This window comes from Chroicocephalus ridibundus, chromosome 1, assembly GCF_963924245.1.
Source record: "Chroicocephalus ridibundus chromosome 1, bChrRid1.1, whole genome shotgun sequence".
In the NCBI taxonomy this organism is placed as follows: Eukaryota; Metazoa; Chordata; class Aves; order Charadriiformes; family Laridae; genus Chroicocephalus; species Chroicocephalus ridibundus.
In genome coordinates, this window is record NC_086284.1 from 141,122,365 (window position 1) to 141,137,424 (window position 15,060).

Below are 15,060 nucleotides of genomic sequence, written 5' to 3' on the forward strand. Positions count from 1 at the left end.
CATCAGAAATTCATCCAAAGAGGAAGTTCATAGTCTAAATGAAGAAATGGGGCTATTTCAGAAGTGATCTACATTCTGGTCAGGTTTGCAAACAGGATGAGTTTTCATATATAAATGCGGCAATTCAGGTTTTGTTCCTTTAGCTCCTTTTCTGAATAGAAGGAAGAGAATATGGTAATTTTTAGCTCCTCAACAGGGTGAGTAATACAGCAAAGGGGGCTCAAGCTATGCCATAGCATATCGAGGAAGTCCAATTTTGTATAGACCTTCCAAGGGAACAGGAATACAAGACAGGTGAGCTGTTTAAGGCTATATAACTGATAAGACTTAGTTCTGCAAAGAAATATTAAGGGAAAAAATCTGCCCAAGAAATGGAGAAAAAAGGAGAAGAACAGCAAAACCACTTCATTTTGAGACAGAAGGGTGATGGTGAGTTATTCAAAGATACCAAAAGAGACTAGAGGGAGACTTTTGCAGGCATACGGATGGAAATTTATCTTGGAAATTGTGAGGATAACACCAGATCTGCAGGGGCATACAGGAAAAAATAGAAAAGGTTAAAATACGGACCAAACACTAAAAAATATATGGGGAATAGAGAGCTAGTCAGCATTGCGGCTTACATCATCAAAGACCAAATATATGCGACAGGTGGCTGGGACCTAATTTTTAGCAAGTTGCACTTTTGGAGTTTGTGATTGTTGGCTTTTGTGGAACCTGGGACTGTTCACACACTCAAAATCAGGCACATGCTGCAGCAGATTGCTGAACTGGCCTGACTTACAGCGGCAAAGATAGGCACACGTAGAAGTAGTTCTAAGATTAGAAGCATTATGGAGCAGAGGGTGTAAAAAAGCAGAGTGAGTGAACCTCTTTGGTTTCAGTATTAGAGAAGAGGGGAAGGAGACAAGACAGGCTATATCTCGGTGCAATAACAGGGTTAGTAAAGAGATTATAAAAAGAAACATGGAAAAGCTAAAATATGGAGTTAAAGAAGTGGAACTAAACCATAATATCAGCTCTGGTCATTCTATGAGACCTGTACAGTTCCTGCAGAAAGCTGTTAGAGCTGCGCTCTGTTGGTGTCTTCTGTGCTTGAAGAAGGGATACATTTATGACATATATGCAGCATTCAAGTTTTGTGAATTTTCCGCATAAGGATGAGATAATTTCCCTGATGATATCCAGGACTTTATTCAAAACACACCTTTCTGAGACAAACAAAAATATTTTTTCTTTACTAGGAGGCTAAAGCTCTAAAATGCTACAAACAGTTTAGCAATACCTTGATCCTTGTCAGTTGCCGAGGGCACCTTCAGCCTGTCCTTGAACATCTTCCATGTCCTTCAGTCCCCTGTACATCCTAGTGGCTCTCCACTGGACTCGCTCTGATTTGTTGACCTCTCTCTTGTGTGGGGATGGCCAACACTGGACACAGCACACCAGATGTGGCCTCACCAGCGCTAGCTACAGGGAAAGAGTTGCTTCCCCCAGTCCTCGGCCTCCTGGCTGCATTCTTGCTAGTGCAGCCCCGTCTGTGGTTGGCCTTCCTTACCGCAACTACTGGTTTAGGTTCAGCTCGCTCCCCACCAGGACCCCCAGCCTCTTCTAAAAGCTAAGCTAATACCTCAGCACTCAGTGCTCAGCCTGTACTATTGCCAGGAATAATGTCTTCCCAGGGCCAGGGCTTTGCAGTTTTTTAATGCCAGGCTGAATGAGGGTCCTGTCAACCCACTCCTCCATCTTTTCAGGGTCCAGCTGGATGCCAGCCCTACCCTCATTGCATCAGCTTTTCCTACAATTTGTTGAAAATAAACTAATCTAGTACTAGTGATGGATTCTTTCTCAAATGCCTACTACATTTACACGACACGTTGTTTTCACTCTCCAAACTATTATTCATTGTGATTTTGTGACATGTGGTCATCCCATATAGTACCCATAGTAAAAAACAAAATAAATAAAAAAGGTTGGGCTTTTGCCATAAAAGACCTCGTTCTTTAAACCTCATATTTTCAACACCCTCTTTTTGATCTGTGTATGATTCTAGATGTTTTGCTACTAATCCATGACTGTTCAGCACAGTTAAACTGACTAAAGCTTCCCTCCAAGGCACACCCCAAAGACAAGGTGAGATCAGTAAACCCAGTTTTAATCTCTTTGATTACAATGGTCATTGGGTAATATTTTTAAAGCCTGCAAGTCCCGTTTTCAGAAAGGAGACCACCGCTCTGTGTCAAAACATCCTCTGCTCCCAGTGCATCGAGGGGTCCTCAATGCTAGTGCCATTTTTCACACTGGAGTCTGGGAGCTGTTGAAGAGCTGGCTGTAACTAGAACACCAGTGCTCTCTCTCCAAATGTCATGCAGTTTTGCAAGTTTCTGTGGTTCAAGACTGCCTCCTTCCTTGCCTTGAAATGATAATTTTTGATACTTACTCTGATATAAAAGTAGCAAACCTAAGCACAAAATAAATGCTTTGTATTTGAGGCTGCAGCCACCTTGTTGTTTCTCCGTCAGGAACTGCAATGTAAGGTATTTGTTGTGATGGCTTTTAACATATGGAAGATCAAGATCAGATTCCTAAAATATTCTGAAAACCAGTTATAGCTTTAACAGTGACTGCAGTTAAATATAAAACCTAAGTAATTTGTTCTATTAAAAAGTCAGAGTCTTATTTTTATCAAGTGATGTTATGAGGGCATGTTCTAAATCAGCCAAAAGTTCTTGTAGCTATAAGAGTTTCATTTGTGTAATTTTTAACAGCCCAGTTAAGATGGTGTGGCTTCTTTACGTGTTTTCTTAGTGCAGAATTCTGCTTCTGACACTGGCCAGATCAGGTAGACTCTAGAAGATGAAACATTTGAAGAAGACACAAGCAAGGAAAATGCAAGAGCTAAATGATAACATTGAGTTTATTTTTCCTCTGCAAAGATGAGTCTCGTTTGGAAGGGTCAGGTGCATTCATATAACACACCTCCTCTTGACATCCCTCTCCACACTATCACGCACTTCTCCGTACGCAGGGGCCAGTTTAAGATTACGCAGCTAATGATGATATGCAACTATTCCAACCATCCTTTAACCAGAATGCGTTTTCTATGCAGGATTAAAGAATAGTTTGTCTGATGCACACTAGACAGGCGGTATGGAGCAGGGTCAAGGCAAGCATGTATCAGAGCTCTGAAATTTCCTTTTTGATCAAGCAAGGAGTGCGCATATGTTCACAGCTGGAATGTGTGCTCAGCTTACTTCAGCGGAGTTTCAGCACTGACCTTTTGCTGCATTCCTCCTGCAGCAGTAAAATGGTTCTGCTTAAGTAAACTGACATATACCACGTGCAAACCCAGCTGTCTTCTCCAGCCCACCATTTCTCCTACTGTTACAAAAAGCCTGAAGGCATTGGGAATGCTGTAATTTAATGTTTAACAGCCTATCATGAAAATAATGTTGTGAAAAATGATTGTGCTCATGGCACAATAAAATCCACCTTGAGAAACCAGTTTAAGAACTGGCCACAGGACTGCATGTTAATGGGTCCTGGATTGCTGTACTTTATTACTATCCGGTTGACACAAACACAAGAGGTTAAAGCCTCCTACACCATCGGCTGCTGAATCCTGTTGCCGTCTCCGGCTTAGACCATCCTTACCCCTCTTTGGTTGCTTTGTGTTTGCCACCTTTGTTCTTGTTCTGCTTTGCTTTTCTAAGCGTCTGGCAGGTCTGGCTCGTGTATTACTCCACTGTAAAAACTCAGGTGGTTTATGCAGCAAGCAGGTGATCTGGCAGGCACTTAGTACCGGGCAGAATCCTTCCTTACAGAGCTACTTATGATAGCCGCGTGTGAGCAGACCACAGGGAAACAGACAGGCTGTGCCCCTGTACTGTGGTACTGCACTGCACGCAGACCAAGACTCTCCAAGATGGCTTGTGATTCCAAGTTACCCCTATTTATGATTAAACTTCAGACGTGGGCTTGGCATTCAGAAAGCACTGAATATCTCCCATCTGAGAGCCAACGGGCTTAAGCTGCCTTAGTTTCGATACTCAAGTGTGTTTTGGTGTTTGGATAGACAGAAGAGATCTTTCCTTTATGTGTGTGGCCTGAGCTTCCCAAAAGTCACAACTTTGGGAAGCTGTCTCTGCTGTGAAATGCATGTTTCCCCATAAAAGAAGCAGAAAATACACAAATGACATGGGTATAGCATGTATCGTATACAGCCTGCACTGCCACATTCTTGATGCCTTTTTGAGAGGGCAAAGCTGAAAACCCTGGTGAATGGGAAGGGCAGTCAGGAAACATCCAAAGGCTCTTTTTTTTTTTTAATTCTCGCATAGGAATTAGGGTGCTGCCTCCACTGCCTTGCTCAAATGAATACCTCAGCCTTGATCGAGTTTTCTTTCCGCTGCCATGACATCAGCTGAAAGATTATCACCTACTGCTGCTCGTTGCTGCTGCCTTTCACTCAAAGAGAGGTGTGCCAGTTTATACACGGCAACCAAGGAGCTCTTCTCATCCACCTCATTTTGCCTACGGAGGCTCAGGGAGGCATTTTGGGGAGTGTTTCACCCGGTGGGGGTGTCAACCTTCAGCAGAGAGGAAGGCAGCCAGGGTGACCAGCTGCTGGCAGTTACCCTCCCCGCGGGCAGAGCTGCAGCCAGAGAATAAGGAGGGTTCAGAGCTCCCCCAGTTTTCCAGCTCCCGATGTGTGCGGTCCCACGCACGTGCTCAGCCCTGTGTAGCACTTTGCGTGCCGCGGGCTGAATCCAGAGCCCCCTTCGGCTCCCGGGCAGCAGCAGAGGAGCATTAGTCATCTGGGAATGACAGCAGCCAGCAGACTATGTAGGAACCGTCTACTGTAGTCATAAGGGAATACTAAAGGGGTTCGCAAGGGCCACCAGATTCAGCCCCTTCTCTCAGGTCTGGATTCGTAGCCCCAAACCCTTTTTTGAGGTTAGGCACCAACAAGGAAGGGAGGTCAGTCTGCTCTTTGCTGCCATGGCAGGGATGCCCTACGGTTGTATATATTTGCCACTGCATAAGACTGTATCAATCTCTTTGAAGCAGGGAACTCGGTTTACAGGCCCACTTTGTCCTGAAGATGTTCAAATCCAGCTCTCCCCTGAGAATGGCTTGACCATCAAAGGAAAAGAGTGTGTTAAGAAGCCAGGCTTGGCTGGAATAAGGGATGAATGAGAAGAAACTGTCACTCTTAGAGCAGGTCCCAGAAGCTAGGGAACATATGGATGGGGCATGCATCCTCACTGCATGATAGGTGTGTTGCCAGTCTATCTGAAAGCCTTGTGTGGAGCTTAGTCCATGCACCCAAAAAGACACCCAACCTGGTTTGGAAGCACTAATAAATGCTGAGGCTATTGTGTATAGAAATAGAGTTAGGAACAACAGCCTTGACCGTTAACTCAGCCACGAAAATAACTTTCTGTTTTCATTAAAACCTTATTAAAGTGGTGCTTAAATCTGAGCATAACTTTAAGTCTGGGTACACTTTACATGTCTGCAGTTAGACGAATACTTGTTTTCTGAATTAGGGCCCTGCACACTTCTGCAGAGCTGTAGTCATAATTAAATTGTTTCTCCACCTTGACTTCGGATTTTGTATATACAGTGGGTCTGATTTATTTTAGCTGTGAGACAGACGAGCTCTAAGTTCTCCAACAGCACAAAAAGAAGTCCGAGCTTTTGGGACTCAGAGGATTCCAGAGCACTGGGGGTTGCCAAATCCAGGCTGAATCCAGACGGGGCTGTTGCAGCTCCATAGCCCCAGTTCCCCCCAGCAGCAAGGCTGGGCATGCATTTCTAGTAGCCATACATGCACATAATACGTACATACATATCTATGGTCCTACAGACCAACACAGTCAGATAACACTCAACCAAACACAAACAGCACCAATGGCCTCATCCTGTTACATTTTCCAACTGATGAGGATGAAAGCCCTTTAGTGGTAAATATATGTGTATGTATGCATGTATGTGTACATATACATCCATACATACATTCACACATATATTTGTACACACACTCCATCCCTCCAGCAGCTGATGTGCTTTTAGACACAGTATCTAGTCTATCCAGTAATTTCCCCTGATCTTTGGTCTCCCCTGCTGCTGTCACTTGGATGTACGAACCCCTGCGTCCTGCAAACCTTGTTGCTGGTACTCAGACTTCCTTGCATACCTACACAGACACACGCACGCCCTACAGATCCCCCCAATAACTGGACGGAGCTGTTGAGTCTCCCCAGTATCTGGCCCCTGGATCCCTATCCTCCCCGTCACCGCAGACATACACAAACAGGTCTCTCCACTAGCCTTCCCAGCAGCTGACCCCCAGACGCCCAAGTCCCTCCAGTAGCCAACTTTCAGACCCTCTGGTTGTTTACGGCCACTCCAATACCTGGCTGCCAAGACTCTTATCCTATTTGTAGGTAGTGCAGCGTGATATTCACTAGCAAGGACACATGCTGACACCCACATCCACACAGCAACAGGCATGCTTTCCCTTCTCTCCAGTTGCTGGCTTCTCAGTCTCATGGCCCTTTTTGACTCGTGGGCCCCTCACCAGTGACTGGCACTCAGACCTCCATATACACACGTGCACACAGAACAGAGAGCCCCTCACCTGGGAAAATAGTCAGGAACAAGAGTTTAATAAGACAGAAGAACCTGTGGTGACCAGGTGCAGGGCATGGCCAGACAAGTGCACTGACCACCAACCTGTTTACAGGCAGCTGTCCCCTTTTGAGCCCCTTATCGCTCTGTTTTCCCACACTTGTTCCTCCCCAGTCCACCTTGATCCCTCCCCACCTCTGGTCCTTTCCCTAAATATCCCATAATATGTCTGGTGCAATCCCAAGATGCTTTTTTCTCCGGCGTTCCCTACTGAGTCCTACACCCTCATAGGCAGTAACCCCCCTCAGTCTGTAAAGTGCCATGAAGAGAGCCTCTCCAGGTGACTCACCTGTGTGTGTGGTGTACAAAGACAAAGAATCAACATGACTGAAGGACCCTTCCTTTAAACTCTTTATATATGAATAATGAGCTCTGCACATCCCAAAGATTTTTTATAAATTAACACGGTCCCTTTAATTGCAATATAGGTGTAAGATCATGCTATCATAGAAATGTTGGTTGGGAGGGACCTCTGGAAGTCATCTAGTCTAACCTCCCACTTGAAGAAGGACTCTTGCCAGCTCTAGAAAAGATCAAGCCATGGCTGACCTTCATGGTGTATTTCCAGCCATAGAGAGATATCCATCTAACTTAACATATGATGATTACTATAGGGCTAAGAATAATTCTCTGACTAGGGTGATCTTTTGAACACGCTGCTTGGTATCTGTTTCAATTTATTGCAAAGACCTTTTGCAATGTATTTCTCTCTTTCCTTCTGTCTTTCTGTCTTTATTTGGTTTTTTATCTGCAAGTTAAATGTTCAGAGCTTTTCCTTCTTCTGCAAGAGACCAGATCTTGTGAAAACAAAAGCACCTGAATAGTGTTACCAATATGAATAAAATGTGTGACGTTCTATTAATTTGTTTCCTTTTTCATGAGATTTACACTACCTATGCTGATACACTGCTAAGAAGGGGGCTTTGGGAAACGTATGTTTGAATGGTGAAGAGCTGCATATATTATTACTGGAAAACCAGCTGCCCACTGGTGGTTTAAGTATATTATGACACTTAACCAGCACTCTTGTACTGTATATCTCCATTTCGCAAGGGTGAGTTTCATAACCCACGGTTTTCAAATTAAGTAGCTGAAAGGGAATATCTTGGCTAAAGATGCCATGAGGCATTGGTGGCACCGAGGAAGCCAGTCTTGTTCTTCTGACGCCCAATCTGGATTTTGAGCCTTTAGATCTGGCTGTTAGATGATCTTTTGTTTAGAAGAGCTGCAAACATTTGAGGTCTTGCATATTTTGCACACATTCATCTTCTTATTTAACCATTACAGACTGCTAGAGATATGCTGGGAAGTGAAATCTTGAGCCCACTTGCAGCCAACAGCAAAACTCCCACAAAGTTCAGCAGGGCCAGTATTTAACATTATTTTGTCATAAAAAGCCCTGAATTTGGCTTAGGCATGCAATTGAGTGGAGGAGACTGACTGCAAAGTCAGCCTATATAATGGCATCCAGCAAAGATTCATCATATGGAAGTTTTATGCTTTAGCTTTTCAAATTCTGTAGTTTCAGCGTAAACAGCCTTGATGGTGCACTTTACAGAGCAAAGAAATTTAAACAGATGGGCAGAGATTTTCTAGGAAACGTCCAGAGAGATTCATCTCTAGCTTCACCACTCACATCACATTAAGTAAAAGTTACTTGAAAGTATTGTCTTAGTGTTGGTTTGAGTCATCCTCTTGAACATAGTATTTTATTTTTATCTGCATTATTCTTTTGATCAGCAGAGAATTTTCTCGTCTTCACTATGTTTTTCTTTTGTTTTTTGAGGGGGGAAAGCCTGCTAAATTCCCCTAGGAAGTATTTTATGTATGTGAGAATTAAAATAGGCTAATGAACCGAACCCTAGTTAATCTGATATCTCAGAGACAACAGTCCTGGCAGAAGAGCTGAGCCATTCTAGTTCAAATCCTGCTGTTTTCAGGGGGGGAGAGCACGGCTGCTTACGTACGTTGGTCTGACTCGAAGATCCCTGTAATGGTCTTTTTTTCTGGTATGGGTCTGCAATTATAAGTAATTAACTTCAATTGACCTGTGGGTGCTGGTATTTTCTCCTGAGGTCTTATCAGAGTTTGGACATGCTACTTACCCCACCGCAGACCACAATGGTCTGAACACTGATGGTTGCTGGTGCTTTTGGCTGCAGAGGCACAAAAGGCAAAGGTTGTGACAAAAGTCTGGCCAGACGGCAATCCATTTAATAATAAAGGGATCAAAACTCCTAGGAGTTGATCTGGAGATCTCCAGTGCTCTCGAGTCACTGACTTTTCATTTTCATTAATTCCAGTAGCCTGTGAGTTAGGACTTGCGTGTCCTGGAATATGTAATGGAGGCTGGTCTCACAGAACTTTGTGTCCTGCAAATAGTGAATTAGATTGCTTAAAGCAAGCAACCAACAAACACAAAAGCAACAGGAAGGCTTCCTTCCTGCTGAGGGGTGCCTATGGTGGGGTTAACGTGAACCTAAGGCAGGAGAGAAAGCTACGGGAACGAGGAGTGGCCTCTGTGCTTCACAGGGAGGAAGGTTGCTCCCATCTCTGCGTGACAGAACATCCCATCCACTGTCCAGGTGATTTTTAATGCCTGGGTGATTTTAAATGATTTTAACTTTTCTATAGCCTGATAATGTTCCCAGTAAGTAAAGTTTTCCTGATCAAATGCATTTAATCTCTCTGCAATTTATCCTACCATTATCTGTCTCACAGTATGTAGCTACAGTGCTAACGACAACAAGCCCTTAAAGCCTGTCTTTTGTGTGACTGCCAACCAAATGTCGTTCAATCACTTGAGCCCTTCAGTGTCTGTATCAACTTGGTAGAATAAATTGTTTGATGCAATGACAGGAGTTTTAAAAGGACTAGATAATTTGAAACATAAGGAGTTTGACTTTGCTGCGTGCAGGTACTACAGGGTGAGGCAGCTAATTCCCATTAAGGCTACGGTAATCAGAACATAAAGCTTTGCCTTCTGTACTGCTGTGGTCACTCGTGTGCTGGGTGTCATGCTGAACATCCAGAGGTTTTACTCTACTCGTGTTGAGCGCTACATCTCTCACTTAGCTTTGCCTGCACATCGTCATCTCTGTTGGGACTCAAAATAAATGCCAGCTACTGAGTGATTCAGAAATACAAGTAGGAAGTGTGTTATGGGGAAACTTTGCCTTCCTTGAGGAGTCCAGAGGGCATCGATGATTAAAGGCAGAACTGAAGAAGCAATGGCCCAATCTGCACAGCAAGTTCCGTCTACTGAAACAGCAGAAACTGTCACTAGAAAAATCATCTGCACCAAGGAAAACACAATATCTCTCACGGTTAGGAAGCACTTCCCTGAATTATTTTGAAGGTTTAGAAATCAAGTGAACCTCAGAAAGATGCAGCAATTGCCAACGACATATTTTTATCTGCAGTTAGTATTTCTTAACAGGAAGGATCTCTAAAGAGAGCTGAGCAGGACTGGCTATCGACGCAAGAGTGGTGTGTACCATTTCACATGTAGTAACATCAGCTTGCAAGACTTGCCCATAATTTATGGGGTGCTTAAAAGAAAGAACCACTTCCATGGGCAGAGAGAATTGCCTGAAATGGCTAAAAACATATCCAAGATAACAACTGGTGGTCAGGCAGCGGTTTCCAAACAGCTACTCAACAGAAGTGCTCACATCCTCTTGTGTAGCTGGTCAAGCTTGAGGCCAAGCTCCTGTCACTGACCCACTGCAATTTCCACCTTTTATTGATGAGCGAGGAAAGATTCATTTCTCAAAAAAGGAGTCTTGGCTGGCTTGCGCTGGTAGGATTTCCGCTGCGGAAATAGGCATGCAGAGGACTGATAACGTGGATGCTGCACACATGAGGAGTAGCGGAAGGAAGCAGGCCCCTGTTTGTGGAGCGATGCTATTTCTGCCGGGATTTAAAAGTGTTCTTTGGAACAAAGTTGAAACAGTCACTATAAATGACTTGCATGAGTGAGTACAGAGCATTTTGGAGGATTATAATTTATGCCGGGCAGGAGCTGTTATGGTTCAGTTTAAGGCACTTAAAATTAGACTTTTGGGAGACAACCAAACCAGCTTCAGCTCTGGTAACTTCCCAGTTCAAGACACTCCTAAATTTATATCTACAGGGCCCATTCCTGTGTGGGGACAAGGGCCTTGAACCCCTGTTGAAACCACTAGGTCTCAAAGATGCTCTGATGATGTTTGGCACCATTACGAATGAACCAAAGCCCATTAGGGAAGAGCTGACAATGTCATGTAGCATATGACTCTTTACACCCCCTATCCAAACCTGAATTAATTCAACAAGAGGCTTTCTTCCCCCAAAGTTTTGCCTTCACAGAAAGGGCATCTTGAAGGAATGGAGAGTTTTTCTCCATAGTATACTCCTTTGCACAGATTTAAAACCCATCAACATAACAAGCCAACTGGGAACAAACCACGTTTGTCTGGACCCAGATGGTCATGCGTGTGCTTCCCAAAGATGGAAAAGAAGGAGGGAGAAATCAATCCGTTCCATCTGAGCAATCAGAAATGAAGCCCTGTCTTGCCGTCTCCCAGGCAGCTTAAGAGTATAATGCAAAGGCATAGCTGTATCCTCTTGTCATTTTGTAAATTACAGAGTGGATATCTCTCCATTCTCAGAGAAATTTTTGTACATTATAAGACTGATTTCCAAGTTTTTTGGAAATACTGCTTCTCTAATTCTTACGTATTTTTCTTTGCTCAGTTTTATCCCTGTTAGTTAAGTTAAAATCCTTCTTGGAACATGCAGTTCAAACCCGCCTCCTCTTTAATCTTTGCACCCTTTAAATATTTACAGATGGTTTTCATATTCCCCTTCAGTTGTCATTTAGCCAGTGTTACTCTGTATCTCTTCAAACTTAGCACCCTTGGAAGGGCACACAAGGCCAAATTCTGCTCTCAGTTACATCTGTGTAATTTTGGAGTAAGACAGTGATCTTTAGGAGACTTTGAATTTACATCAGCAAAACGCAGAGCAAAAGGTGGCTCCTAAATAAAAGTGACTGCTAAACAAAAACTAGGAAGACAATCAAAACTAACATCTCATCCTCCGGGCCCTGGACTGCACAAGGTTGGTGGCTTTTCTATGACGGTATCTTTTGCTGTATGCCTAGCGACTGGAGCGAAGATTTAGGAGACGTTGTGAACTGCAGCGGCCATCTGAAACGTGCCAGTATGTCTTCTCTTCTGAGAAGTGCAGATATAGCACATCATCACGTGCTAGTCCATGCTGATTTCTTTTATGAAATATTTGATACTAGATGCTTCATATTTATACGTCTGTGCTACAAACATGACACAAGAACCTTGTTTTGTTCAGTGAATTTTTCTTCCCTGTGGGTATTGATAAATATCCCCACTAGAGAAAATTTCTCCGCCTTTTCTCAGCCCCGCATAGGGCTGGTTGAAAGCACCATTCCATGGCAGTTCTGAAAGGAGAGAGACTGGTCGGTGAGACAAGAACTCTGCATCGGGCACTTAAGTCCATAGTGCATTTTCCAATGAACGAAAATACTTCATGCGTGAAGAAAGCGCCCAGAGGAAGCTTTGCTAACCAACGCTATCTCATCTTCCCCGAGCTGCACTTGCCACCCCACTCTTTATACTATCTTCTACCACCTCTGCAGTCTTTTTTTTTGTGGCCTGCTTGGTCCGTTCTGCTATATTCTACTAGCCATATAGTGAATGTTTCATGGTCTGCAAAATCAGCTTAGTTACTTCCCAGCCATACCCCTTGGCCTTGTCTAAATTGCATTGCCGTTCCAGCTGACTTACTTGTACGGACGCTCTTCCTTATGCCACAGCCACATTAGAGGTTGTTAATTTAGTCAGTGTTTTCTGCTTGAAAGGCATTATTAAATTTAGCAAAAAAGACCTGCCAGTCAAAGAAGTTTCTCTGGGCTGTTTTACAGTGCACTCTTCCACTCGATTTATTTTCCTTACGCTTTGGGCCCTAAATACCCTTAATTAGGTAGTATTAGCGGGTGCCCTCCATTTCTCGTCCACTCAGCCCAGCTATTTCAGGTGTGATGCCTGAACTGCTGTCACCTCTGCAGGTCATCCACTTTCCCAGCCTTCCCACGGGCCTAACAACAGACACCTCCTCCCAGGAGACCAGTAGAGGTTCCCTCCTCCTCCACAGACAGCGGCCACCTTCCTTCCGCTTATTCAATGGGACACAGGCAAGGGACTAAACACCTTTTTCCTTACCCAGGGTACAGCGATATATCTGTCTGAGCCAATGGGTGGGTCACTCCTGCTGTATTCTAATCCTGATGTACACAGCATCCTCTACAATGATGCTGTCGGTAGGTCCTCGAAGCAACGGACTTTGGACGTGACACTTTGCCCATAGAAGTTGTACCAGGGCATCTTATATAAGAAGGCAGAGCTTGCAAGACTTCACATCTTACATTGACTAGTTTCAACGGCTTTTCTCTTTTGGAGCCTTTACTATAAAGGGTGAAGACTGTTTTTCTCCCTTTGCAAGTTATTCTGGCAGATGTGGGAATGGAAATAAAGAACCACGAACCACATTTATTTTCCCATATTCTGTCATGATCTCCAAAAAATAATCTTAGAAAGAACTTTGCAGGCTTCTTGTGGCTTCCTCTATAGCCTAAAATCACCAGGACAGCCTGGATCATGTGCAAGAAAGAAGTTATCACATTCCAAATGGGAATTAAGATGCAATTTATACGCCTACTTGAGATGCTGTGAGCACTACCCATGCTTAGCCGGTACCCACCTATGGAAGTGCTTGGTATTGCAGCATGGGAAGGAAAACTTTTCCAGGAACTTAAATGCTCTGCTTCCGAGTATTTATAAATTCATCTGCATTTCGTGACTACCAAGCACATTGGCAATTGGCTATGTCCAAGATCATTCAGGTTATCAGTTAGGTTGTCTTCAGTCTACATGCTCACTGTGACTCAGTCTGGTAGATGTGCCAGCTGTGTGTCGTGCATCCAGGAAAACACTGCCATCATACGAAGCTCCCCACTTAATATAAAAGCCCACCCATTGGAGCACTTGCTCAGCGTGTTCAACACCACAGTTCAATTTGCTTTATTATCATCTGAGGGGACTTGAAGCCACATTTGCTACCAAGCTACAGACTTTGCCGATGGAGGGGTATTACCCCGGTCTGCCTGTGGCAGCTGCTTTTCCAGCAAGCACAAGGTGGAGCACAGCTTACGACAGACGAACGGGTCCCATCTGCTGACCATGCTACCTGTAACCGCTGGACTTCTTTGCCTTCTGGGTTTAGTCCAGCTTTCCAAAGTAATTTTGCTAACGAACAGCTTAAGCTCTTCTAAGGACTCCTTCATGCACGGAATACCTCCCTATTGCTGCAGGCAGTCTCTTTCCCTCAAGCGTAACAAGTTTTACCAGGGTACTCGGTTCATCACTATCTTGCTTCTGATGACTGTTGTGGCTGGTCTCCGTGTGCTGATCCTTGTGATGTGTGCTTTTTCTTCCACTTGCTTCTGTGCTTTGGGGTTAGATTAAAACTTAGTGTTTAAACACTATTATAGCATAAAGTCAAGCCCTTGAACTTACACAACCAGAAATGAGGTTGTTTGTATTTGTGCATAATAATATATTCTTGCAATTCCGCGGTCCCATGGGAAAACAATTCTGTGGTTGCTACTGACTTCTACCACATCCAGTATACAGTATGAAGTAATACAGTTATTTTTATGCAGCACTGATGGCCTGTCCTGATACCTCAGTGAGGCAAAGATACAAGAAGAGGGTAGGCATCTCTTTACACTTCTGACCTGGTGTGAATACCAGGGAAGAGCACGTATTTTTGGATACAGTACAGGCAAGAAATAAGAGTAAATGTGGCATGCAAGACTGATGCTCAAAATACTACACAAGCATAAATTAAACTTTCCTCTAACGAGGAGAAAACAAGGTACTGATCAAACGAACTGATCAACTCTTAAGCTCACAGCAATAACAGAACTGGGTTAGAACTCATAATCTTAGTCATAATTTCCTCCTTTAAATTGTATCCCCTCTCCCTAATCACCTCCTGTGACTTCACTCATCTCTCATACAATGGGAAAAGTTATAAAATAACATCTTTCAGCTGCGCTTCATTAACTTAGATTCTGCTATCCAGGGTGAACTATTGCAGAGGGAAAGACTTGAGATGCGATTATTACCTCTCCAGGCAGAGACGTCTACTAACAGTGAAATTTCTGGAATTACAACAGGGTAAAAGCAGCCTGGCCAGGATGAGGTCTGTAAATCTGTTTCTCAACTGTCTGTATTCTCCTCCTCCTTCTGTTTGTTACCAGTCACCATGTAAGCAAATGGACAC